This window comes from Nomascus leucogenys, chromosome 15 (genome assembly GCF_006542625.1).
Source record: "Nomascus leucogenys isolate Asia chromosome 15, Asia_NLE_v1, whole genome shotgun sequence".
NCBI classification, from domain to species: domain Eukaryota; kingdom Metazoa; phylum Chordata; class Mammalia; order Primates; family Hylobatidae; genus Nomascus; species Nomascus leucogenys.
Window position 1 is genome coordinate 2654076 of NC_044395.1, and position 26547 is coordinate 2680622.

Genomic DNA, 26547 nt, shown 5'->3' on the forward strand with positions numbered 1-26547 from the left:
AATGAGGGTAATTAGAAAGATAGCATCCTAAAGCTGGATACCTTTAAAAGGAAACGAGGTGCTAGTAATTAATGATTATTAGCAGACAACAGGCATAAGTTAAGACTGTCCCTAGCAATTGAGAAGCATTTTCCCAAACGTAATATACATACAATCCTAATACCTCACAGGGTCACACAGGGCTATTTAGACTAACACATGAACATGCCTACATACATATGTACACACTCACATGCGAAAGCACTCCGAAACTCTCGTGTGCTGCCCACCTGTTGATTTAGTTATTAATCCTGTAATCTGGCTGGAGGCACAGCTTCAGGGGGTGTAGAACTGTATTAACATGAGTGGCCCAAGAAAGGGCACAAAGGAACATTTCTCTCCAGGTCATAAAACCCTTCTGTAATGACACATGTTTCTGCTGGCCCAGAGCATGAAAACAGTGGCTGTAAAAAACCGATACAACAAGGGATGATGTGTGCGGTATGTAAGGGATGATTGTATGTGTTCCATGACAGTGTTGAAGTCACTGTTTTGTCAAGATAACCACAATAACAATAACAACAGCAACAACAATAAGACCATGGTCTTGTGAACAAGGGCCACTGCCTTGTTCCATTTGATCAGCACTCTTTGGCCATGATAAGTCTGTGCCACTGCCCAGCAGTAGGCCCAACTGGGGCCTCACCTCATACATCTTCATGCCGTGTGCAAACTACACTATGTATGTACAGAAAGTTTCTTGCCTCTGTTACGTACAGAAGAGGAAAAGAACAGCCTATGTCCATTACAACAAACAAGAAAGAGACATTAAATTCACAAGACAAAGAAGGAATCTGTTCATAAGTAGAAAACACGGCCAAAAAGACCAGGATATGAAGAGGACAAACAACATTAACCCAAATAGACTCACGGTTCCTACCAGTAAGACACTTCTAATGGTCTCAGTAGCCTTTATTAATATTGTTTGATAAGCATCTTTAGGGGAAAGGTACTAACCTTGATTTGAGGATGGGTGGAAGAATTGAGAAGAGCTTTAAATGAAGAATCTGTCATTCCTCTTGTGTTGTCCTTGCTTATTTGCTACCAACCACGGGCTTACATTTGTCAGATCTTCCCCTGCCAGAATGCTATAATTACTGTGCCAAGCATCTCGGAGACCAGTGTCACACTTAATATTCCCATTAATTTTAAATGGTAGTCCTTGGTACATATGTGTGGCAATTGGTGTCATATTTTAATTAGGCTTGCCCTACACCATCTGAAATTAATAATAGCTCGAATTACCAGTGTAATTTATAAATTAACAGTGCCGCAGCATTAGGAAATAAATTAGCTCTGGACAGCTGTTTCTGGATTGAGCTCCAGGGTCGGAGCAGGGACTGGTAGGACCTCAGGTCTCCTGGGAAGCTGTGTATTACATCACCAAAGCGGGGAAACAAACAAAAAGACAGAGGTTCTCTGGATCTCTTGTGTTCTCCAGCTAAAGTTCATGCATCTGTTTCAATTCCATAATTCAAATATGCTCTTTTGTGGCCACAGCGAGATGTGCAGGGTCCAACTTGTCACGGACATCCAAATGGAAAGGCCTGTTGGGGGCACGACAGTCCTGGACTGAAATGCAGTTACACAAAGATTAAGGCAGTCAAAATCGAGAACTCATCAGTTTTCTGTGGGGACATGGGTGCCACATTAATTTATGTGTAGTTTTGTATATTTATGTCAGGTGATCTTGTGTAGGAAAGGACGTTGGATAGCTCAAGTTTTGGGGAAGGCATATGGTCTCTACTGATCCAAATTTCTAATTCCAGAGAAAGGAGATTTTGCCTCAAGTCATCCTGTAGGAACAGAGAGGCTTAATCCCACCTTCCTATGTTCCCAGGACCAAATGTGCAATCATAGAGAAACCACGATGACTTCATTGCTCACCAGTTATTACATGTACACTTTTTGATTAAGTTGGGTAAGGCATGTAAAAAGTGACTTGTACATAGTAATATGCTTAATAAATTTCAGCTTTCATTGTCATTATGCTCACTTTTCTTCTCACCCACCTTTTTCTCTGCTAGAGGCATATATGGCAAAACCAGAGAGAAAGTTGGTCAGTTTAAACTTTGAACCACCCAAAATCAGGTTCCTGAAGGAGATGCCTCAAACAAACAAGCCCCCAAAAACACTAAACTGAAATCTGAGTTTCTAGAGTTAATAAATCAAGGAAAAGTTTCGTTTAAAAGCATTTGTGCTGTGGCTGTGAAGTGATCAGTGCTTTATCACTAGTGTGAGGAACTTACAAAGCATATTGGGTAAAAAAAAAAAAAAAGCAAGCAAGCATAGTTTTTAAAGTGCTGAAGGATATTCTTGGTTAAGAGACATCAGTGGGGAAGAGGCAAACCACTTGATGAAACCCTATGAAAAGAAACTCTTCATGGTCAACAGCTTCTCATTATAAGTCTGCTTTTTCTTTCTGTAAAGAAAATGCATCCTCGGGTGGAAATAACACACTCATCTTCCTGAAATATCCCCTTCATCATGGTCCACTTCTTCAGACACTAGAAATGGCTCCTTATTTTTCTGTCACATCAAACACAAACTCTACTCCCTTATTATCAAAGCCCTCCATAAAGTAGCCCTGATCTATTCACCCAAGTTTATTTTGCGTGAGTGCTATGAAGAAGGCAACAGATCATCGTCCTAAGAGGCAAAAGTTTGGGATCAGAAAAAGCCAATTCTCTACCCTCTAGCTTCATGATGGGTTAGGTCACCTAACTCCCCTGTACCACCGTATCTTCATCTGCACAATCAGAATAACGTTACCTACTTCTAGGGTTGCTGTGAAAGACAACATGTGGAGTGCAGTGGGGATACTGAAGGGCCCAGGAGAAGCTCTCTGTAGAACTTAGTCTAAATAACTGGTATACCACACCACCACTATCACTGCTGCAGCTCTCCTGCCAGGTCATGCTAGTTCTCATCCTGGACCAACATGATGATTTGTTCTTCACAGACTGCTTTTTTTTTTTTTTTTTTTTTTTTTTGTCACCTAGAAAGCTGTGCCCTTTTGGTCTATCTAAGCAAATACCGACTTTCTTTCAAATTTTAACTCTTCCTTACAAACACCCTATTATGGGTTCAATTGTGTACTCCCAAAAAAGGTATGTTGAGATCCTAAGTATCAGTACCTCAGAGTGTGACTGTATTTGGAAATAGGTCTTTACAAAGGTAATTAAGTTAAAATGAGGTATTACGGTAGACCCTAATCTAACATGACTGGTGTCCTTATAAAAAGGGATTCGGGCAGACACGCACAGAGAAAGGGTAGTGTGGAGACACACAGGGTGAAGATGACCATGTGATAGGAGTGATGCTTCTATGAGCCAAGGAACGCCAGGAATTGCCGGTGCATACCAGAAACTAGGAGAGGCGAGAAAGGGTTCTCCCCTGTCACTGTCAGAGAGAGCATGGACCAACCAATCACTTGATTTTGACTTCTAGCCTCCAGCACTGTACAGTTTTCTTGTTCTAAAGCACCCAGTTTCTTGTGCCTTGTCACAGTAGCCCCGGGACACTAATACATTCCCTTTTGTCTCCTAACTCTTGGTGCCTCTGGCTGTTCTGCACTATTGTTGCACATTCAGTTCATCTAGTCTTTAAAATCATAAGAGAATTAAAGAGCTTAAAGGGACATGAATGGTTATACAATTCCATAGTTGCTCTGCTAGTACATAGTCTGTCTGCAGTAGAATTCACTAGAGTAGTTGCTTAAAATATAGAATTCTAGGTCCCACTCATACCCACTAAACCAGAATCTCCCGGGATGAGGTGCTTGCATAATCTTACTAGGAAATTCTCATGAATAGGCAAGTTTGGGAACTAGTGATTTTGCTCAAGCCTCATATTTTTCTTGTGGGAAACTGAGGCTTAGAGGAGTCTGTGGGTACACATCTGGTCACTGATGGAGCACACCAGGTCTCCTGATGTCCAATCCACTGCTCCTGCAACTGCAATCGAGTTTTTGAGTAGCTGTCTTGTGCTGCACACAGGAGGCTTCTTTTTCCAATGCGATTGAAGGCCTTTGACAGCAGGAACCAGGTCCTGGACATCTCTGGCTCTCAAGGCAGCTAGGAAACCAGTTTACGTAATTTTAAAATTTGTCAACTTCTTATTGACTAACTTCTGGCTGACAGACCCAGAACAACACATTGAATTCAATGAAAAAAAAAGTCAGAGACCCCTTGTTGCTCACCTAACCCTCCTGTGGCTCCATTCCCAAAACAACACTATTTACAGTCATAGTTCTTAGCATAATTGTATTTCCTGACTTTAGGAAATATCATCACTATTAGTGTTCTAACAGAAAAGATGTTCTTTAAACATGTGATTTTAAAAGGTTTATCAAGTGTTTAGTATAATTTATATTTAGTTTTGGGGCCAATTATTTCCTCAGGAGAAGGCATCCTGAATTTAAAAGTGTAGATCAATGAAGAAGTATGATTTATCTAACAGAAATTTGTTTCACAGCCAACTTTTTGGAAATACAGCTATTTCATTAAGTGAAATACGACAAGCAAAGCAGGGAAATGAGGCAAGCTGGATATGTGATCACACCTGCCCCCAAATCCCCACAGGGGTTTGGTGTTGTCCAAAGTGCTGAGCTCTGCATTTACAACTAATCGAATGACAGAGACTGTCTTGTGTGCATAACATCCCTTTGGAAAAGAAAATCCACATTTCTGACTTCATAGATTGGGCATTAAAAATCTTTATAACTGAAAATAATAATACCCACAGTGATCATTTTTATCATACCCAAGAATAAGCTTGTCAGGAGTACAGCTGTAGCTACTGGAGAGGAGAGGACACAGCTGCCTCCTTGCTTAATATTTTTATGGCACATATACCAGCTGAGATAAAATCTTTGGATGTCAGAAATTGAAAAAGATACAGAACATAGAATCCCAGAATTGGAGAGTTGGAAGGAATCATTTTTAAAATTTAGCCCATATCTCATGATTAGCAGCGACATTCCAGTCTTGCACCAGTTCTGCAGCCACTGCTCTCTCCACTGTCTCAGGTTGCATCAGGTGTTCCTGTTAAACCCAAGGACAGTTGTATTCCCCCAGTGCCATTATGATGGCTGATGAACATTCAAGGTTTTCTGTTTTGACTGGATGAAGGCATGGTTTTGCTCAGATGCTGGGAGATAAGACAGACAGAGGCGAGACTCATCTTCCTCAATACCAACACGTGCAAGCCCCAGGAACTAATTTTGAGGTCTGATGAAGAAAGTGGGCTTGGCCAGAAAGGAAAGAAGCTGTTTTCATGAAAGACTTTAGAGGTTTGGCTGTGTCCCTACTCAAATCTCATCTTGCATTGTAGTTCCCATAATCCCCACATGTCATGGGAGGGACCAGGTGGAGATGACAACTGAATCATGGGAGCAGTTTCCCCCATCCCGTTCTCATGATAGTGAGTTAGTTCTCACAAGATCTGATGGTTTTATAAGGAGCTTCCCACTTCGCTGGGCACTCATTCTTCTTCCTGCTGCTATGTGAAGAAGGACGTGTTTGTTTCCCCTTCAGCCCCGATTTGTAAGTTTCCTGAGGCCTCCCCAGCCCCGAGGAACTGTGAGTCAATTAAACCTCTTTTCTTTATAAATTACCCAGTCTTGGGTATGTCCTTATAGCAGTGTGAGAACAGACTAATACAGAGGTGTATGGTGCCACCGTGAGTTCTGGTGTCAAGGCCTGCTGATGAACTGGGGAAGGCCTTCTTCACACCAGGCCCCCTGAGGACTCAGTGCAGTCCTGGGAGCTGGAAAGCACAGACCAATAAGGCTCAAAAACAGCCCCACTCCAATTGGCAGCAGAGGCCATGTAAGGGACTGTCAAAGGGGGTGGTACAAGAAGACTTGTATTTAAGCACGTAACAGGGACTCCAAGAAATACCAGAGCCAGTTCTGAGGTAAAGTGAGGGTCCCAGGCAGGCAGATGGGTGCTGAGAGGCACAGTAATATGGAATCAATGCAATCCTGTGCTGCTAAGCTAGACAAGGCTGGGCACATAATCCACACAGCAATATCTGCTGCAACAGGATGAAACCATCAGTGTTAAAAAGTGTTTCCACAATGTGACATTCATGTCGAATGATCTACATAGGATAGCTTCTGTGGGCCTGATATGAGGCTGGAGCAATGGTTGAAGAGTTGATAGCAGCTGTAAGCACCACTTCCCCTGGCTGCACTGTGGGGCACTGATGAGCTCTAGTATTTCTGCACTCGAGCCCTATAGACGGTACTATCTGACAGTTCAGTTCTGTGCATTTCAGATTCCTCTTCTATAAAATGGAGAACATAAGATTACCTTATAGTATTATTGTGAGCATTAAATGACTAAATATGGGTAAAGCACTTAGCATATAGGAAGCTCTCAGGAAATCGTAGCTATCACGATCTTTATTTTTACTGCAACCCTAATTAGGCTTTAGCACATGTTAATACACATGATCCTTGATACAAGAACATCTCAACTCAGAAATGAAATAATAATCAGACCTCTGCTTTGCCAGTAGGAACTTAATAATAATAAATCTTACAAAGGATTCACCACAGATCCTTTAACTAGAAAACTCTACTTTCTTGACTTAAAACAGTTTGTGACTGATAAGAAATATAATTTCTCATCATCATTTCTTTTAAAAAAGCAGGTATAGCTGCATAGCCCAGGTAAGAACTGCTGAGAGCTTAAAAAATGTCTCTGGTTTCAGAACTAAAAATAAAAGGATATAAATATATTTTATATCTACATATATATGTAATATACGTACATATATATTACACATAGTTCCTTGACATTTTCTTTGGATACAGGTAGCACGGCTGGCAGAAAAGAGAATCTGATGATCTTGCCAAAAACGGGCAAATTTAAAAGATGTTTCATAGGAAAAGTTCCAAAGGGCTCAAACCTATGTTTGCCTGTTGTAACACTGCAGTACAGGCCTCACACAGTTGACAACAAACATAGAGACCAGCTCTGGGAAATGGGACAGCTGAATTGTTCTAAATAGGTGGTTCCCATCATATAAGAGAAAGCATTCTCAAATAGGCCCACGCTAGCCGCTTGTGAGCTGTGCAGAAGTTGTAGAGTATGCATATGGCAACATCCCCATGACATTGCCTCTGTCAGCTCAGATTCCTATTTACTTCACTTGAACTTCTTTTATACCTGGGAAACTTATCTCCTCCTTTCTCTCAGGATATCCTTTCTGTTGGATACACAGAAACTGCTTCTTCCTGAGCTCCTCCACCTTGCCATACCTTCTTTTGCACCATGTTCCATTCCTCAAACAACTTCCATGTTCACTATACCCTTTGCATAAGCTAGAAATGCAAATGAATCGTATTTTTTGTTTTCTTTTGTTTTATTTGAGACAGAGTCTCGCTCTGTCACCCAGCTGGAGTGCAGTGGCATGATCTGGGCTCACTGCAAGCTCCACCTCCTGGATTCACGATATTCTCCTGCCTCAGCCTCCTGAGTAGCTGGGACCACAGGCGCCTGCCACCACGCCCAGCTAATTTTTTTGTATTTTCAGTAGAGATGGGATTTCATTGTGTTAGCCAGGATGGTCTTGATCTCCTGACGTCATGATCCACCCTTCTTGGCCTCCCAAAGTTCTGGGATTACAGGCGTGAGCCACCGTGCCTGGCCATGAATAGTTTTTAAATTAATTTATTAACCAGATTCTTTCATAAAGCAATAAATATAGATTCAATAAAAATATTAGACAAACTGGTGCCAACTGTAAATTTCGTGTGTGTGTGTATACACACGTGTGTCTATCGATATCAACAAAACATTTATCATAGATCCTGACATATATTAAGAACTCATTTGATAGTTGGAACTGAATATATGTATATGGTTGAATAGGCATGGCTATGCATATATCAACTGTAACATTTTATAGATAGGCAGAAAAAATTCCCTTAATGTTTTCTGATTGATAGGGAAATCTTCTGGGAATAATAATTAGCTTCATATTAAAGAGAAGCTGCAACTTAAAGTGTAATTATAAGAAAGTGAACCCTTTGTACTCCACAGAGCCAGGCCCTATGCATTTCTGAGGGCGATCCCTTCCCATAACAACATGACATGTGCTTTCTTTGCAGATGTGGCTTCAGAAGCTGGGCTGGCCCTGGAGTTGGGTGCTCTTCTGCTGTAAGCCTTCTCAGGAGGCCTGTCAGCTCAAATTTGCATGCAGACCCGCTATTACGCGTGATGATATCAAAGTCAGAAAGCACACAGCTGGGTGTTTAGAGTTTGCAGCTTGATGTCTGGGAACTGTGTATTTGCAGTAGTGCAGCTGATGGCTGCTAAAAAAATAAAAATAAAAAAATCAGCTTTTGATTTGTAAACTCAGCCAATTTGATCTGAAAGACATTGATAGGGGATAAATATAGCCCTCCGCAGTGTCATATTGCCTCAGTATCTTGGCTGTTTGCTTTCCCTTTTTCTAAATCACTGGAGATACAAGCCAGTACTGAGTGCTGATAACTCTGAAGGAGTTAATTGCTTTCAATTCCTCACCCAGATTAATTTAAGGGAATTCTATTGACTTCAGAGGCTCCTAAAGGGTTAAGGTTCTCCTGACGCCACTGTGCTCAGGATCACACCTTCACCACCGGGATCCCAACAGCCTTGAGAAGTAGGGCAGCCTATGTTCTAGCCATCAATACATTTTTGTAGGGCAGGGGTCCTGAATCTGAGAACTGTGGAACTGTAACCCCAGGGGTTTTGAACACCAGGAAATAATATTATGCGTACATGCATTGGTGTGTGTTTTCCTTAAGAAGAGATTCTACAGCTCTCTGAAAAGGATGTAAAAGGAGCCCAGGACACACGGATCATTCCCTAGTGATGGTGCAGAACCAAATCCATGTCAACTCACATGTCTGCCAAGAAGAAACCCGCAAAAATGTAGCTGATGGTAGGGAAAAGAACATCACTCCACGGGGAAGCAGAGCCTTATGTATGTTTCATTAAATATTTTTGTGGAGGATGGGAAGTGAAATAACTTATAAATAATCCTTTTGAAGAATAGATATATCGATCTGGGGAGTTCTTTTTTCACTAAATGGGGGAAGGTCTTTTCCCACCAAAGCGTAAGTTGAAATGCACGGAGGATGCAGGGTCCTGCCCATGCGTGCAGAGGCCCATGCCCACTGGCTGATGAACTAGAGGCTTCTTGCACATGGAAGGAGGAGGGAGGCCAGGCCTTCCCTTCACAAGCAGCATCCTCAGACGCAGAGCAAAATGCAGGCTTTCCTGAAGAATCCCATTTATTAGTGATGGTATCAAGCAAAACCTCAATGACAAGGGGACCACTTGGGGGACAGAGGGAGTAGAAAACCTGGGGTGGGGTCAAATCTATAGTTAAGACAATCTAATGAATAAATTCAGATCAGATTCTGGGAGAAAACTACAAGGTGCCGGGAATACTAGAGATGGAAGTGCCATCTGTGTATTTTCAGTTGGCCTGGAGAGGGCAGACACCAGCCCATGTGCAGAGGGGAATAGCTTGGGAAACCACACCACAGTTCTACAGAAGAGCAGGAAGCCTATTGGAGTAGGATCGTTTGGGCCTCTGGAAAAAGGGAGACATGACTGAAAACCCTTCTATTTGTAACATTTAATTAAAGCCTTTGACTGTGGAAAAAAATGAATCTTTATAAACAGTTCTCAAAATCTATTCTGCACCATAGCTACTTCCTACCAAATCATCCTGCTGGAAACACGTGCATGGGCCCTGCCCACTTACTTGTGAATGCCTCGCCCCTCTGTTCTTAGCATTCCACTGCCAGGTGGAATTTTCACCTACATGAAATCTATAAAAAGACAGTGTATGGAAAGGAAAAGAACAGCTGATTTACTCTTTCACTGGGCACACTACTACTGTGCCTTTCTACTTCACTTCACATAAAATCTAAACATAGGCACGCACACCCGGGTCTTGGATAGAATGCAATACATTAAAACAGGCAGACAAACACAGAACTCCTGAATCTTCAGTATGGCAACATCTCTTAGGAACTGGTAGCCTTGAGGAAATAACTGGACCTCAGTTCCCTTCTTAGTAAAATGTGGCTGTTTATTTATTACTCAAATACTCATATATTGGGTCTGAAAATTATATGAGAGAAGTTGTGCAAATATATTGAAGAATGATTAACACATGGGAAATAATTTGAAAAATGTTAGGAAAAGTTTGGGACACTCAAGCCCTAAATAACAGCATCACATAAGGCCCATTCCTCTACCACTTGTACCCCCTCCCCAGGTAAACCTATTCTTTTAAATGCCATCTCAGCACAGTAGATGGCCAGCTGTGCTCATGATCTCCACATCTGCATGGCCGTCCTGAAGAACCTGCTGAGCTGCAGGCCCATAACTTCCCGGGGAATGCCTCCTCTGTATGCTTCCCAGACACCGCAGGCTGAATTCACCACCTTGCCCTTACATCTGCTCTCACTCCTGCGTCTGATCTCTCTTGGCAGCATTGTCAAATCCCCATTCTCGTAAGATAAAAGTGAGTTACATTGCTTGCTCTCTTTCCCTTATTCCTCACCTTCAATCAACAAACCCTGCTGTTTCCACTCACTTGACGGCTTCCAAATCCATTCTCCTCTTCTCCTCATCATTGTTACTGTCTTAATTCAGGCCCTCATTATTATTACAGTATCCTCTTTATGAGTCTCCATGCCTCCCGTTTATTCTTTTCTTTATTGCCAAAATAATTGCCAAAAATAAGAGTCAGTCCCACCTCTGCTTAAATCCTACCACTGCTCCACATTGCTCCGTGGCATGAAATGTGAAGGTTCCCATGAGCTGGCTCTTGCCTACCACTCTGGGTTCTTTATTACCATCTCACTTCCCCCTACACCCACTGGACACATCAGTCAAGTTCCTAAAACACGAGGCATTGTATTGATCTGTGCCTGTTTCTCTTTTGTCCACCTTCAAATGTCTATGCAGCCTTCAAAACTATCCCAGCAATCACTGCTCTGGGAACCCTTTCGTCACATTCAAACTTCCGGGCCTCCTCCCCACCTAGTTTATTATTGTTTATTTGTTTCTCTAGCATTGCTAATTACACTGTATTGTTATTTATTTATATATGTTTACCCCACTGGACTCTAATTTCCAAGAGAACAGTGACTCTTTTATGCACCTCTATATCTCCAATATCTACAGCAGGGTTAGCACGTAGAAGGGCCCACATGATCATGTGGGCAAAGGTTGAATGAATAAACTAGCTGACTAGAGTTTTGATGGCTGTTCTAGCCTATCATGATTCATTATGATATCATTATATCATATCAATTGTTAGTCATATCAACGAATCAGAACACTCTTTGATGACCTTTAAAAAAACAGTGTATTTTTTAAGGTTTTTCTTTCTCGTGTGTCTGTGTGTGTTTGTGTGTGTGTGTGTGAGAGAGAGAGAGGGCTGGATTCATGAAGAGATGTCTTAAAATCTTCTAAGGCTAAATAATTTTATTCCATATTTCCTAAGACGGACTAATACAGCCTTCATCAAGCTAGGCCTGGAATTAATAAGAAAAGAGCCAGGTTTGGCCACCTTCACAAATATTCTTAGTTAAAAGCTCTTAACAGCCAATGTCCCTGCTTCCTTGGCATGCAGTGTGCCCTAATCAAAATTGTCTCAGAGAGCTTTCTTATGTCATCATCCGTTAGGTTGAATTTTTTCCTCGTGGAATCAGCCTGGCCATTCAGCTCTGTCTATCCATAATTAGTAGTGGAATGATTGCAAGGAGTGAGATTAAACTCTCTACCTTCCTGGGACAGGCAAGGAAAAAACTGCCACCATCACTACAAAATGAGCCTCAACATGCTCCTGTGACTTTCCTGTACCTGCTTGGTCTCAGGACTAAGGGCTTTGCCTGCCATTGACAGTGCTGTCCTTCCTGCCTCCTCCGGTCCTCAACTGCTCGATGTAAGTTGCATTAATTCCCACTCCTCTAAACTTCTTCAACCCCAGTAACTCTTCCTTCCCTATAATTCCAAGAGAAAATAAAGGAACATTTTACTGGATCTTGGAGTGAAAAAACTAGCAACCTTAACTGATGAGTGTTAAGTTATTTTTTATTTCAGTTCTAAATCTCAACTTCAGAAGACGAATTTCCATATCTAAGACTTGAATGGCACCTTCCATGGTACGGTGCAAGAGCAGACAGGAGCTCATGCATCAACCAATGGAGTTGGCAGCTGATAAAAAAGTGGGACGAAGGAATGAGGGGAGGGGAAGGAGAGGAGAGTGTGAGAGGGCCAGAGAGCACAAGCAGATGATAAAATTGCATGTCAAACAGAGAAAGCAACCAGAACGCACATGATGGCTGATGGCAATTATTCAGTTGCTTACGTAAATCAGAAGCTTGCTCCTAAGACTACTGTGTTCTCATTAAAGCTCGAAGTCATAGTCACACCTTCGGGAGGTGTTAGCCTTAACCATGCTTTCCTATGATGCCTGTGGGGACAGCTAGCCTGCACACCACTGTAGCATCCTACGGTGCTTTGAAGACCCCAGTATCAGCTCCAGTTACCACTGTTCTCCAGGAGACTTCCATAACCAATTCTGTACGATAGGGTCAGCAAACGTTTTCTGTAAAAGACCAACTAGTATAATACATGTTTTAGGCTTTGCAGGCTGAGCGGCCTCTAGAGCAACTATTAAACTTGCCACTGTAGCACAAAAGCAGTCATAGATAATACATAAATCAGTGAGTGTGGCTTCACTCCAAAAAAAACTTTACTTTTGGACAATGAAATTGTGGTTTCGTACAATCCTAATGTGTTACAAAATAGTATTCTCCTTTTGATTGAAACTCAACTATTTAAAAATGTAAAAAGAAAAAAAAAATCTTCCATTTCAGGCCATACAGAAAAGAGGCTTCAGGCTGAATCTGGCCCATGGGCTGTAGTTTGCTGACCTCTCCTGTAGAAGTGTAAATGTCCAGTCACCTATGATTTCCTGTAGTCTCACACCCGCTGTTTCATATAACCCTTCATCGGACTGCACTCCACATCCTCCCCACCCTTTCGCAGTCCTTCCATTCTGCACTCAGGAAGCTCTCCTGCATCATCAGCGCTCCCTGACAGCACCCAATTCTTGGAGAGATGCCTCCACCTCACTCTCATACTCAGGCGGGGACGTGGGCTCTCCTGGAGACATCTCCTGTCAAGTGGGGGCTATCCAATTTTTAAATACCACACATCATATTTTTTTTGTTGGTTGGTGTCTTTGTTTTCCAATTAAACTTCTGAGCTCGCTCCATCTTTTTCAAACCTTACATCTTTAAGGCTCATATTATCTAAATAATTACACCCCTGCCTCTTCCTCTTCCATCACATTTCTGTTCTCTACTGACTTCCTGGTTATTATTTTTTCTATTCAATAAAAACCTTTGCTTCTTAGAGTCTCCATCTGCATCCTCACTCCTACCATTATTCTCTGTGACCTCCTTGTCCAGAAATACAATCCATCAAAAACCTGCCCCTCACATTCTTGATCTTATCTCCATGACTTTTTGCTCTGCTGTCTTCAGTGACCTACTCCACATTCACACCTGAAACTTGTCAGAAACTGAACCACCTCCGAAGGCATTAATTTAAGCATCTCACTCTGTCCATAACTTCCTACCTTTTTAAAATCTTTGTTCAGTCGCTTGAGGGAACAATTATTTTTCTTCACCAAGGCTTTAAATCCCCCGATCCAACATTTTTCAGTTTTTTTTTTTACTTTTACATCCCTTTTGATAAAATTTATATTTTATAATGCATCATCGTTATCTCTCCCTGGAAAATACTCTCAACTCCTTCACCTCCCTCCCTTGTTCCACTAGCCTGGCAAAACCCCATCCTAGATGAATCCGAATGTCTGTCTCCTCTGTGTCTGCTGTAGGAATATCACAAAAACAAGCAAACTGGCTTCTCCGTACATTCATGCGTGCCTGTCTCAAGCAGACACTCATAACTGCCATAGACACTTGAGCACTCTCAAGGTTCATTTTTCTCCTTCTTCATGCTCTTCCAACTTCTCAGTGCTTCACCACCCCCTCCCTCCATCCATGCTGTCCTCTGCTGAGGATCCTGTCTCCTGCTCCACTGAGGTGGGGGAGGGGCCAGAGAAGGGAGAATAGAGAAGCCGTCAGACAGACTCATTTTCTCATGATCAAATGTACAGATCTACATTTGTGCTTGCCATCTCATTATCTCCAACATTTTAGAAAACTTAGATTTCATGACCCATCATTGCAACTCTCATGGGGAAATATCCTCAACCCCTTCACTTCTATTCATACTTTACACTAACTGTCTGACAAATGTCTTCCCTTCCCGCTATCAAAAAACCAATTCCTCCTTTTGTTCTATGCATTTCTTTCTTTCTCACTTTTTCAAGGACTTCCCTGCATCAGCTACCTGGACTTTCTCCTTAATCTTCACCTGCTTTTGCTGTACTGGATCATTTTCATGGTTGGTTTTATACCTTCTAATGTCTGCCTTAACACCACTGTTTTCCACTGACCCCATGCTCCACAGCCTCTTTCAACAGTCAAGCTTCTCAGAACAGTTATCCAAATGTGCTGTCTCAGATTCTTCCTCTCATATTCACATTTCAACCAGTCCAATCCAGCTTCCGTTCACACCTCTCCACCGAGCCTACCCATTCCAAGGTCATTGGATGACTGCCATGTGTCCAAATTCATGGCACACATCTTAGCATTTTCTTAAGAGACTTCTCAGCAGCAATATACATAGTTGACAACTCATTCCTTTAAATGAGCTTTTCTTGGCTTCTATAATGTCATAATCTCCTAACTGCCCATCCACCTCTCTGGATAGTCCTTCAAAATCTCCTTTCCTGGCTTCCCCTCAGGGCTAGGTTCTAGGTATTCTTTTCTCACTGTACAATGATTTCCCAGGCAATATCATTTATTCTGTGGCTTTGAACATTCAGGTTTACGGCAATAACTCACACATTTATATCTTCACCCTATTTCTCTTCCACGAGCCCTACACTTACATAGGCAATTCCATGGTCACATGGAAGTCTCATAGGCATCCCACATTTGACAAGTCCGACATGAAATTCTTCAAGCTTTATCTTCCTTCAAATTTTCTTCTCCTTCAGTTTTTCTCTTATTCATAAATGGCACCTTTACCAGTCACATTTCTCAAAAAACAAAAAAAAATGTAGAAGTCATACTCAACACTTAACGCTCCCTGAATCCAATATCAAATCCATCACCAAGTCTTATTAATTCTACCTCTAAAATATACCTTGAATCCATCCTCTTCTGTTCACTGATACTTCTATCACCTGATACTTTAGGGACAACTGGAGGGGTCTGCTGGACTTTCACATTTATAAAACTAACTTACAAATATTATCTATTTTAATTTTTATTCAATAATAATATTAGGTAGGTGTCAACATCTGATCCATACTCACATACCCAAGCCATACGATACCATCATCCCAAACACAACATAAATTCCTATATGGCCCATCGTGATCTAATGCCTCTTTATTTCCTTATCATTTCTTCCTCACATTTTCCCATAAGTGGTTCAGATCTAACGGAAACAACTTATAATTCTAGAAGAATGTCATCTTTTGTCCCTGGTTTTAGTCATACTATCACCTGGAAACACTCTATTTTTCAGGTTGTCTCTTAGTTTTCTTTCAAGTTACAGCTAAGTTCAGCTCATATAAGAATCCTTCTGTAACCTCTGCACATACCCTGGGATAGCACCCCCATCCCCAATTCACTGTACATCTTAACTACTTGGTGCTTTTTAAAAATGGTAACACTTATGGCCGGGCGCGGTGGCTCACACTTGTAATCCCAGCACTTTGGGAGGCCGAGGCGGGCGGATCACGAGGTCAGGAGATCAAGACCACAGTGAAACCCCGTCTCTACTAAAAATACAAAAAATTAGCCGGGCGTGGTGGCGGGCGCCTGTAGTCCCAGCTACTCAGAGAGGCTGAGGCAGGAGAATGGCGTGAACCCGGGAGGTGGAGCTTGCAGTGAGCCGAGATTGTGCCACTGCTCTCCAGCCTGGGTGACAGAGTGAGACTCCATCTCAAAAAAAAAAAAAAAAAAAAAAATGGTAACATTTATTACATTGTATTAAAATGGACTGGCTATTTATCTCTCTCTCCCTTCAGAGTAAAGGTCCATTAAAGAGAGATATTTCTGTATCTGTAGCATATAGTTATACACAATATACAGTTGTTGAATGAATAAATGCACAAAAGTAAAGCTGATATGTTCCTCGCTCTTAATAAATTCATAATTTACTAGGTCAACGTTAATTCTTCATCTATACTTTTATGCACAAGGTCTATTAAAACAATACACTCAGTATCCAATGCATATTTAGAACTCCAAAATGAAGGACACCATCCTTATTAAGTTCTTTAATAACCCAGGACAAACATAGCTGACTCTTTAGCCCTATTTCCTATCACTCCTGGCTCCCAACTTCCCCATATCAGTGATTTACCAAGGGCAGGGCAGTGGGAGATGTCTGCTCACTGACAGTGTTTAAAATTACATGTGTACGGTGATAATAAAAAAAATCAGACTATCTTTTAGTCAGTCTTACTGTTATTATTTTTAATTCTCTACAAGACTTGCAGTCCAAGTTATTATGGGGAAACTATATCTTATCCTTTCTCTCCCATTCATTATAACTGACAAAAATACATAAATGAAATATATGAGAGCTCTGAAGGTTAAACAATAGCAGGCAGCTTGTGGAGGGAAATGAAAACTTGAAGAAAGAACAATATAGCGGCAAGTGTCCTGTTGTTTGTTTTCTTCCTTCCTTTCCTGGCTTAAACTCAGAGCAGCCAGAATCCTAAAACTGTACAGCAGGTGCCAACAGAAACAACAACAACAACAACAACAAAACAAAACAAACAAAAAACTCTGGGATAAACTGCTTTTGGTCTGAGGATGTGGAAAGATAAGGCTTGTAAGATGGCGAGTCAGGGGAAATCCGTTTTCTTTCATTCCTTTGGCCCTGCCCTGAGGTAAACCTCAGTCCTGAAGCTGCAGTCTTGCAGTAGTGGTGATAGTAGCAGCAGTGGCCACAAAGACATCTAAAACTTTTAAAAAATTACTTCATGACCAGCGGAACTGAGTATAGGAGCCTCTGTGGTCTGAAAAGTGTAGAGGAATACCTATTACATTTTTTCTTCTCTTTCTTCTCACGACTTTTCCCTGGAGTTGGACTCAGCCACAAGAAATTAGTAACATTAAGGTTATATCAGGGGGTGAGGGGATGGAGGATGGTGTTAATACTCCTGCTTTCTAGGCAGATGGCAAAGAAAGGGGGCTCATGGGAGCTGGAGAGCAGGAGGAAATCGCAGAGAGAAGGAGCTCAAGAAAGGAATCAGGTATAGCAATGTATAAAGTCCCAGGTTCACTCTGAGCTTGTGTGGAACTGACCCAGGAGAGTACACCAAAGGCTTTGAGAACTGAACTCTTGTGTAAACCACCGCCCAGAGTCTTAGTTGGTGAACTCTGCCTGTATATTCTCAAAGGATCTTAACAGAATCTAGAGTCTAGTAAGATAAAAACGTGCACTATATAATCAAAAATTACTCATCCTACAAAGAACAAGGGGAAGCTAAATAATTCCCAGGGGAAAAGACAATTAACAAACAACATCCCTGAGAACTGTTGCAAATTTCGAGCTCTTAAAGCAGCTAGTAAAATTATGCCCACAAAGTAAAGGTGAACACTTTTAAAACAAATATGACAGTGGACATTCTCAAGAGAGAACTAGAAGCCAAACACAAGAAGCAAGTAAGAAAAACTAGGACTGAGTTTTAGGTACTAATTGGATCGGTTTAATAGCAAAATAGAGATGACAGAGTAAAAAGTCAGTAAACTTAAAAAGAAATTATCGGGCCAGGCATGGTGGCTCACTCCTATAATCCCAGCACTTTGGGAGGCCGGGGTGGGAGGATCACCTAAGGTCAGGAGTTCAAGACCAGACTGGCCAACATGGTGAAACCCCGTCTCTACTAAAAATACAAAAAATTAGCTGGGCATGGTGGTGGGTGCCTGTAATCCTAGCTACTCAGGAGGCTGAGGCAGGAGAATCACTTGAACCCGGGAGGTGGAGGTTGCAGTGAGCCAAGATCATGCCATTGCACTCCAGCCTGGGCAACAAAAGCGAAACTCTGTCTAAAAAAATAGGAAGGAAGGAAGGAAGGAAGGAAGGAAGGAAGGAAGGAAGGAAGAAAAAGAAGAAAGAAAGAAAGAAAGAAGGAAAGAAAGAAGAAAGAAAGAAAGAAAAATTATCCAATCTAAACAACAGAGGTTAAAAGATGGGAATGGGTTTGACTTTAAAAAGGCAACAAAAGAAATGTTTTGAGGTGAAACTATTGTGTATTCTGTTCAGTTCAAGTGGTGTTCTATACATGAACCGATGTATGCATTAAAACATACAGGCACAGAAATATGCATTAAAAAAGTAGCTAAGTTTAGTAGCTAAGAGTGTATGGTATACCATAGGTGCCAAAGAAATTGTATTTCATATGTCAGAATCTTGGATGTCCTCAAGTTTTACAGCTTCTTAAGGTCTACTTGCCCTTTAAGTAAATCTTCTGAATCTTCTGTGCACTGAGAAACTCCATATTCTCTCCAATGGCTTGGGGCATCTTGGTAAGCCTGCACATGTCTTGGCTTCCATGGCGCTTGGCTTTCTATTCCACTAAGAATCATATTCTCCACGATGTGGCTTGCATCCTGCCCAGGCTATTTCCCCCCCATGCTGGTTGGCAGAACTGTCTGCTTCAATCCCCAGAGAAACACTGACACTAGGCTCTGTGCGCTGCACACAATACTAAAGAGTTTTGTAAAAAGAGATTAGTTTTCACAAAGCATATAAAGAAACTGAAATTTTACTTTTAATAATTTTTGTCTCTAGGGACAATGTATATCATGCCCTTGAACCACATGAATATTTATTAAATGAGTAGCCTCAATTATTCTTCTATGTTCTTCAAAATAGACACATATACACCAAACAAATCCTCAGCACACTATGTTTCTCCTGCTTTTCATGTATGCCCGTATCCTGCATTTGGACATGCATACCGACCCAAAAATTGTAAGCTCATGTAATGTAAGCTTATTAGAGACACATTCACATGCACGCTCACATGTGCATGTTAGCACATTTTTTCTTTCTCTATTTATCAGAATACTTAGATCTGTCATTTATTTCAAGTTTAAATCCATTTTTTAGATGTTCTATATTGGGAAACATGCACAGAGTCAAAGTCCCTGATTCATTTGTACTTGACTCCCTGAAACTGTATTTTTTAGGGGCTGTTCAGTCTCTCTGATCCTTTTCTCAGGCCTTTTAAGCATTTTTTAAAAATATAAACCAGATTTTTTCCCCAAATAATTTACAGAACTTAAACCTCAGATGGCATGACACATATGCAGCTCTAGGGTCCTCTGCTTAGTCACATGTGCACCCAGCCTGACATGCATGCCATGAACTGGATAAAAGAATGCTTCTCTCAAATTATTAGAAGGAAATGTACCCAGACAGAACATCTGGGTCCTGAGCTCACTGTGTCTTCCATCATTCATTCTATACAGAATGAAAAATAAGCATTTGGAAAACACAGCATACTCCACTTACCAAAATCATAATTCTGACTATGATCTTCATTATTTCACCATTATGTGTGCCTGAGAAAATTACTCAGCTTTACACCCACCAGGACTGAAACTGGCCTTGCCTAAAGGGCTTAAGGACTGGTTAGACAGATCTGACAAGGGAGGATGATGGATGAGCATCAGACGGCACATTCCCTGCCATCGACAGCCTGAGGGGTCTCAAATGGTCTAGAAAATATTTTGAAGAATAAATATACACTAAAGAGGCATTTAAAGGAGGAAGTCCTTGTTCATGTACCAGGGAAAGGATTTTCTATAGTTGAGTCATTTGAAGAGTGAGAAGGACATAGGCACCAAAGAAGAAAAGCATCTTCAAAGAAGGATCAATAGGCAGAAGTGCAGGAAAGGTAGAATAGCCAGGGTTCTCAGGGATCCTGTGAGCAGATGGCGGAGCTTCCTAAATCTGATGCATCTCCCTAGTTTGTTTTCTCATTGGATACACCATTGTCGTGGTGGTCAGGTGGATTCAACGCCGTGCACTGCTCTAGCCACTGCCATGTTCAGCATTCCTGGCCCCTCCCCACAGGGGGCCAGTAGAGCCATGCGGTCATTCTGGTGGGCTCCTGCATATTCAAATATGCCCCAGAGATGGTGCCCAGCTGAAAACCATTGACTATCAGAAGTATCAAAAGTTCTAGTAGCAACAACAGAGTGGTGAGGCAAAAATAAGTGGGCCAAATTTGCTCATTGAGGCTGTGTGTGTTTGGGGGTGGGGGACATGCAAAGTATATATAATTTCATGTTCTTCTCTAGCTTTTACCTAAGTGGCGCTTCTGTGTTACTCCTAAGTCTCCTTCCTTTGAATCTTTCAATCCTTCATTCAGGTCTTCTTCCAAGAAAAGAGCCAGAAACACAATCCCATTTGAAAAGAACTACTAATATTTTTAAACTGTTTTCTTGAGATGAAGCGCAGAGTGGCAGCCTGCTGTAACAGACAGAAATCGCCTGCACTGCCATAGGCCAGACTCGTTTACGTTTTAGCTTGTCACTGTGTTATCTTGAGTGAGTCTCTTACTTTATGTCCCTGATAAAATGAGGGGGATATAATATCGACTGTGAAGTTTATAGATCAGTTTAAATATTTTAAATATATGGATGCATTCTGTAAATTGTACTCCACTGTGTGGAAATTAGAAGTTATTATTTCACAGAAACCAGAGACTCAAACTAAAGGTACTGATGATCAAATGTCAGCCAGCAGCCAAGCCAAGTGCTTGGGGTAATAGATCTTCCTCGCAGCCAGAAGCTCTTAGTTTGCAGGTGCCCACTGACTCTGCAAATCGAGGAAGCCAGCCCTGAGCTGAACTCCATTTTTCTCATGATGCAGCCTGGATAAGCTAGAGTGGCTACATTAACAAGATTACCATCTACAAGAGGCTGGACTATGCCTTGAATTGTAAAGACCCTGGTGGAGTGAGACTCATCTGTCAAGGCTAGGAGAGGCAGACAGCCTGAGGGACAGGGACTCGCAGTAAATATGGCCAGAAGAGAGACGGGGAAGATTCATGTCCTACCTGAGAAAAGGGGAGTGATGTAAAGAATAAATGATCTCCTCTGTGCCCTTTGGTCCCAAGAGCTAAACTCATTTTGCCAATTTGATGCCTGGGGAACCGCTGTAAATATAACTCATGGAGAAAAAGTGATAAGTGTGATGGGTGGTGCCCGAGACATGGCAAGTCGAGGTGCACCGATGCCCCAATCTGGGTGCTCCTGAACAGCAGGAAGTGTGCCTCAGGCTGGTGAGGGGTGGCTGTGACAGTGAGAGGAGCAGTGCCATCTGGGTCAGGGCTGCGAAGGAGGAGGACACTTACAAAAACAGAGGTGGTCAGAGCCGGGAACATTTCATTCCTCCTTCTTCAAGATGTGCGTGACAATTAACAACAACAAAAAGGTGAGAAGAGAGAGGTACAAAGAGAGCTCAGAGCAGAGGCTGCCCATAGTCCTGTGACCACAGGGTGGAGAGGAAGGCTGATGGGCATGAGAACCAGGTAGGATGGCTCCCAGTCAATGTCAATGTGAAGCCACAGAGGGCAAGGCAGGGGTCCAGGCCTCTGAGGGGCAGATGGGCTGAGAGAGCACTACTGAGGATGCCCCTTGAGAGAGGGGGAGTCCAGGTGGGAAGACGTGGGTAGCAGGGAAGCCTAGGCTGGGAGGGTCTGAGTGGAAAGCACCTGCAGGCAGTGTCACTTTGCTCCTCACACTGCTCTTTCTGCTGCATCTCAGGGTCCTGTGAGCACAGTCCCGGAGTGAACCTTCCTGCTCCTGCTCATGCTTCCCCAGGTGGATGAGCTCCCACCTCTCTCGGACCTGTGCTTTCCTCATCCTGTTGCTGTGGCAATCACACCAGCACACGTTCCTAAGTCATGCATGCATCTGCAGCGGCTCAGCCTCGTGGTTGTGCAGCAGTCGCGGTGCTGGTCATCTGAGGCGGGTCTCCGTGAGGCAGGCGTGGAAACCCTGTCTGGCCTCTCCCTTCTCCCCAAGGCCACCCTCGGGGAAGAGTCAGGTGGGGTTTGCAATGTGAGAGTTGGAGGAGGCAGAGGGGAGGGACTGACCAGCTGTTACGGGCTGATTTGTGCTCCCATCCCAAATCCATAAGTTGAAGTCCTAACCGCCAGTATCACAGTGTGAGGGCATTTGGAAACAGGGTCCTTAAGTACGTCATGCAGTTAAACTGAGGTCACTGGGGTAGGCCCAATCTAACAGGACTGGTGTCCTTATAAGAAGAGATCAGGACACAGAGATGCAGAGGGAAGACATGTGAAAACACAGGGAGAAGGCGGCCACCTACTTGCCAAGGAGAGAGGCCCTCCCAGGAGCCAACTAGGCCAACCGTTTTAGCTCAGACTTCTGGCCTCCAGATTGGTAAGACAATGCATTGCTGTTGTTGAAGCCCTCCAGGCTGTGGTACTTGGTTACCGCAGCGCTAGCAACCAGTACAGTGGGTGTCCAAGGGAAAGCCCAGAATAGGGAGGGGGCTCACCTTGGAGGGTTTACTGTGTGCCAGCTCTTTCCCATACCTCATTTCATTTAATCCCCACAAAATCATCCTCTAGGGATCCTGGGGCTGAGGCCCCAGGGGCCGGGACAGTCCTTTGGAAGTGGTGGGGCTTTCTACAAGCACTGGGCAGCTGCCTCAGATGGAGGAAGGAAGGGAGAGGGAGAAGCCCAAGAGGAGGAGGGGAGGCCAGGAAAAGGGCGGGATGGAGGGAATCACTGAGATAGAGCCCCTGGGGCAATGACAGAACAGGCGCTCCCACGGGGCCTGGGCAAGAGCTGAGTGTCTCATCTGCAGCCAGGATTACTGGCAGGACTTTTCCACTTTCCCTTCTAAAGCCCCCCATTGAACAGGAGGGCACATTTCAGACTTGCCCATCTTAGCCTCCCCTCCTATCCCTCTTCGCTAAAAGCATTCTCAGTCCCTGAGCCTAACTTAGAACCGGGTGCTATGAAGTACCGCCTAGAGGTGGAAGCAACTGCAGAGAGAATTGGATGCTTCTTTTCTTTTATTCATCATTTAGGAATATAACCATGATGCAAATATTTTTTAAGATGCCATTTTTTTCATCCAAATTGTTATTCAAGCATAAATAGGCATCGCATTTTGCACATCATCCCGAGCTCCTTGATCTCTGATGCTGTCCTAATTGTCTTACTTGACGAAGATGATGAGGCACCAAATCCTGCACTAGAATGATGAATCTGTGCTTCTCCAAGAGGTGGTGCTAATTATCTTGAGCCACTCACTTAGAACTACTGGGCTGGATAAAGTAGGTTATGATTTTACCAACTTGGAAAAAATTAAGAATTTGCCAGATGTTTAGCTTTTACACTATATGATAGAAATTGCCCCTGTTGACCGGGAGTGGTGGCTCATGCCTGTAATCCTAGCACTTTAGGAGGCTGAGGCACTTGGATCACGATGTTAAGAGATTGAGACCATCCTGGCCAACGTGGTGAAACCCCATCTCTACTAAAAATACAAAAATTAGCTGGGCATGGTGGCGCGTGCCTGTAGTCCCAGCTACTCAGGAGGCTGAGGCAGAAGAATCACTTGAACCCAGGAGGCGAAGGTTGCAGTGAGCCAAAATCGTGCCACTGCACTTCAGCATGGAGACAGAGCGACACTCTGTCTCAAAAAAAAAAAAAAAAAAAAAAAAAAATTTTCTCTGTTTCATTTCTTCCAAGTACATTAAATTATATGAACACATGTTGATAAAGTTGTTTAACCTGTATCTATTACAAAACTCAATTAAAATGTCATATATTATATAAACACTCACACATATAACTTGGAGTTAAGAAGTTAAGTTAATGCCTATTAATAGGCATTCATAGGTAGTGAGAAGATTTTGTGTAGATTATGTTTCTCTCTTAAACAGGCTAAATATTCAATTTATCACTTTACCTGTCCTAATTTTTTCTAAACCATCTTCCTCTTTCTACTCTTGACACAAAGGAAAAACTTATTCCAACTGAGTTGAAACATCCCACATTTTTAATTAATTAATCTAGTTGGAATTAATGATGTTTCACTGTTTGGGCAATGAGTTTTTTTTTGGAAAACATGAGATTTTCAAGACACAAGCTGCTCGGGGAGCGTATTTCTGTTCAGAGTTGTTGTAGACAAAAATCTGCTATTTGAGGAGGGGGCTGGGACTGTCATCTGAAAGCTCCTAATGATCAGCATTATACATCACAATAAAAAATGTGTCTTTGTGTAAACTTGGAAACCAGAACGATTTATAGCTATTTCAAGTTACCCACTGGCTTCCAGACACAAGCTATTCCCTAAAGAGCTCTAGCTCAGCGGCTCTGATGACAAGAGAATTTCTGAAGAATATTTCATGAAGATTTTTAAAAATGTTTACAACAATGCAAATATTGATGTCTCAGCCCAGTCAATATGGCAATTTATTGTCCTTCAATATAAACATTGAGCCAGGCTCCCTATTGGTCAATATCTGCACTCAGGTAAATAAATCTTTATAATGATTTCAGCAGATGTCAATAGCTACTTATTCCAGATAAGTAAAAGTAAAAACAGGAAGCATTATTTATTTTTTGAGGTAAAATACCAACTAGTTACATAAAGGCCTGGCAGCATTTCTGAAATATCAATACGTAGTTGCTTTTGGCAATGAAACATAACAATATGATAAGATGTGGGCTTAAAGCTCACAGGTTGAAAGTTTGGAAGCAGAAATTAATAAAAATAAATTTTATCTATGTTATTAATATCACAATACTTTTTTTGAGATTGAATTCCAAGATTTCTTTTTCTTTTTATCATGTGTGAAGTCAATTTTTGATAGTACTCATAATTGTGAGAATTCACAAGGCTATATTTCTGAATGCTTCCTAGATGATGCAATTAACCCTTATTCCAAATCTAAAAGAAAAATATGTCTGTGCTTGACCCATGTATGATGTGAAAGCTTACTGTCTGGTCATCCTTTGGGCTCCACATATTGTGCTTTGGAATCAAGCTTCAAGGACAATTTCTGGGCATCAGGCTTCTGTATTTTTAGATATCTATTCTTACAGACTGGGGTTCTGTAAATGAAAGAAGGTTCTCTCACAGTCATTGGGCAGTGGGTGGACAAGGAACCCAAACATCTATTAAAATGATTTGAAGATGAACAAATGTTTCTGTGTTATTTGCATCTGAATTGTGAAAAACTTATATGTATATGCATATACTTATATATATTGAACTCTTTTGGAGGCACACTGAGCTTTTGTGTGCACAGAATTTATTACCTAGACACTGTCAGATATTTACTTAAAAATAATAATATATTAAGAAAAGTATCAATGTTACTTCCCTATAAGAAAACTCCTGAAACCTTCAGGCTTGTGATTATGCTTCACTAATTGGTGTGTGGACTCACTGGGCTAAGAGAAAAGTTAGCTAATCAAAATGCAGCCATGCTCTGAAGAACCGCTGGTCACACCCAAGGTCATTCCTTTAAAGCTGTTAGCAGAATTCAGTTACTGAAGGAGTGATGCTCCATGTTGATGTGGCACTTTCAAAGCAGCATATGCCAAATAAAATTAAATGAACATTTATGCTCATTATAAAAATGTCTACAATGCAATGGGGGCTGGAAAAAGAAAATGAAGTTTTAAAAAAGATAAAAGTTGCTAATAGTGAGAGAATGTTATTTGCCTCAAGTGTGATTTTCCTCCAGAGGTTTCTTTTTTTTTTATTTTTTATTATTATACTTTAGGTTTTAGGGTACATGTGCACAATGTGCAGGTTTGTTACATATGTATCCATGTGCCATGTTGATTTCCTGCACCCATTAACTCGTCATTTAGCATTAGGTATATCTCCTAATGCTGTCCCTCCCCGCTCCCCCAACCCCACAACAGTCCCCGGAGTGTGATGTTCCCCTTCCTGTGTCCATGAGTTCTCATTGTTCAATTCCCACCTATGAGTGAGAACATGCAGTGTTTGGTTTTTTGTCCTTGCGATAGTTTACTGAGAATGATGTTTTCCAGTTTCATCCATGTCCCTACAAAGGACATAAACCTCCAGAGGTTTCTTAGCTAATGACTGCCCTGTGGGCAATGACTGTTGAATCTGAGGAACAGCTACAGGTGGCTTTGAAATCTGGGGTGGGGTCTATAGAACCACAAACAAATGAAAGCTATTCAGACAATCCACAATAAGAAGCCTATCAGAGGCCGGGGGTGGTGACTCAGGCCTGTAATCCCAGCGCTTTGGGAGGCCGAGGCGGGCAGATTACCTGAGGTCA

At 42.1% G+C, this 26547-nt stretch overlaps 1 protein-coding gene across 15 annotated transcripts in view; it reads right to left on the reverse strand.

The window, feature by feature from the left end:
* The window catches only part of NTM (neurotrimin), a 969816-nt gene that overhangs the window by 28868 nt on the left and 914401 nt on the right, over positions 1 to 26547 (reverse strand). The window lies entirely within an intron of this gene.